The following is a 2,763-nucleotide window of genomic DNA, read 5'->3' as shown; positions in this document are numbered from 1 at the left end:
CCGAAAACGACGCAATAGCCTGTGTAGAGTTCGGCAGCTGATTGGCTGTTTAACCCGTCACTCAATATGAGATATTAACCCTTTGCTGGACTCAGGCTAGTGTGTGTGTTTTTATTACTCAAGTTGTGGTGACTCACTCCCCTTTAAAAGACAAAAGGTGGTCCGATAAGATTAACCATGAAAAAATAAACCTTTGAATAGTTTTCATCTACTTATTTGTTTTTTGTCAAATGCTGTATCCAAGGTAAAGAATTAACATCACATCTCACTTTTTAATCCAACATGGTTGATAATTCTTTAAAGCACCCAGGCAAATTCTTTTAAATTTGAACATCTATTGAACATCTATATGTACATTATATGCCCCGGTGGCATAACTAAGTACATTTACTTAAATGTTAGGTAAATGGACATACATTTATAGAGCAGGTGGTCTTCAGACGACTCAGAAAGGCTGCCATACAAGGTATACAGCAGAGAAGCTGCCATTCAAGGTGTCCCCTGCTCTAATGCTCATTCACACACACACACATAGACACACATACAACACACACAAATGAGACAGTCTTCGGGATCAATATCTTCCCCAAGGAGATACAGACAGGAGGAGCAGGGGATCGAACCACTGGCCGTTAATGGACGACCCGCTCTCCTGAGCCTCAGCCACCCCTGAGTATGGTGCTTAAGTACAAGCTTGAGGTACTTGTACTTGAGTAGTGCCATTTATATGCAACTTTCTACTTTTAACTACATTTGTCTGGCAGCTTTAGGAACTCATTTTTTACCTGTCCTGTCCAGTGAAAGTCACGAATCAAATTTGCAGATGTTGAATGTAATTTTTCTGATGTACTGAAGGATTAAGCGGACCTTCATGGGTTGAGAAAATTCTCCTTCTTCTTACTTCTTCTGAACCCTGTAGCATGGAGGGTTATCATTAATCTCTGCCATTCTGTAAGTGAAAAACATGCAGGTATACGTCCTTGTGTTTTTGAGATTGTGTTTTCAATCTTTGACAAAATGTACTCATAGCCTTTGATCGCAATAACACTGCATGGCCCCATCTCTTGCATATTTGCATAACTGCCCTTTTGGATGTGGTTATTATACTGGAAACCGTGTGAGAGCACTCCAGTGGTGTATATATCCTAAAAGTGTTAAAGGTATGCCACACTTTGTGTCTTGCATCATGATATTCTGTTGCATGCATGTGATATATAAGTTTCTGCTTTTAAAGGGACATCTTAACAAAGAGGAAATTAAGAACCTTGGACAAATAAGTCAAGGAAGTGCGTAAAAATATGTGACTGATTCTCTCCTTAAAACTAGTCAGCATGCTCTCTGTGTGTCAACAAATAATGGAGTTTCCCCTGACTGCGTGCTGGGATCAAACAGAGACAAAGTGTATATTGTCATTTTTTCACAAGTAGTACTGGAATAAATGGCTCTGTGAATGTGGAGCGAAACCAAAATTTAGTTATAAGTTTAAAGGGTAACAATTTTACACACTTTAACTCCCCTTATTTAGCATTTATGAGCAGTATACGAACATTTGATGAACACACCATAATGTATTTTTACGCAGCTATAATGCCATTTTATGTGTTTATTAATATACAGTATTTGTCAGCAATTATAACTTCTCCAAGGTAGATATTTGAACTGTTTTACTAGTGTCGTTCATTATCTGTGATACACAGGCCTCTCCTTATGCGTGCCCCCACAAAGAAATATTGTTGTTGATGAATACATTAAAACACACGTATATCTGCTTATAACTACACTATAGCATGTGATAAACCCATAATTAAATGTTTCAGCATTGAAAAGGGAGATTTAAAGTTAAAAGTTGGGTTTGGTATTTTTGTATTTCCTCTCCCTTTTCTTTTCTGACATCAGTCCTGAATGTGCAGTTGTCAGTGCCAACAGCAGTTTTTATCATTCTGTTGGTGTTCATTTCAACACCAAATGACATCATTGCAGGTTTAGTAAGGCCTATTGGTTTACTGCTCCGGCAGGTTGAGGGATCTGTGTGGAGAAAAAAGAGAAAACTACTTTCTCCCTGCAATGAAAGAACGTGAAGGTTTCTGTATGACAAAAAAACTCAAAAATAATTTTAAAGTTAGGGACTTCCCATGCCACATCCCAGTAAACACGTAGTGCCATGCTTTGAAGGAAGTATGTCAGAATTTCACAATAATTCCCTGCCGTCAGTGGTAGGTAGAGTTTTGGTGTACAGTGTACAATAGTTGGGTATATCATCGTGACATTTTAAGGGTTTCAATGCCTGATCACATTTAGAAAATAGTTATTTCAAGAAATGTAAACCTCACTTGTCATGTTATATTATCAAAAAAAGTATGCTTTACCACAAAGTATCTACACGGTAAGTCAGAAAAACACATGTGAATCGAGGCGAGTTGAGCAGATTGAGGTTAGAGTGAGACAAAAACAAAATATGTATGACTGGGGATTTCCATAGCTACAGTATGTACCCTTTCAGTGAAACATTGTAAGGACAGGTGCTTTGACCTGTGGTTTATCAGACATGACTCAAACAGTGCGAGTATTATTCAAAACAGGGTTCTGAAAATACAATCCATTTCAGTGTGTTTTGAACTGTGATATATCAATATTACATATTGAACATTATACCTGTAAGGTTCTCTAAAGCAACAATGACAATTGTTATATACCAAAATGGAGACTGTAGCTGTAATTGATATGAATCATACATGGCTGTCTCAGATCATGTTCAACTGCAAT

This window comes from Anarhichas minor, unplaced genomic scaffold (assembly GCF_050575085.1).
Source record: "Anarhichas minor isolate MPS153535 unplaced genomic scaffold, ASM5057508v1 ptg000010l, whole genome shotgun sequence".
NCBI lineage: Eukaryota > Metazoa > Chordata > Actinopteri > Perciformes > Anarhichadidae > Anarhichas > Anarhichas minor.
The sequence above is the reverse complement of the archived record's forward strand: the minus strand, read 5'-3'. Positions refer to the sequence as shown.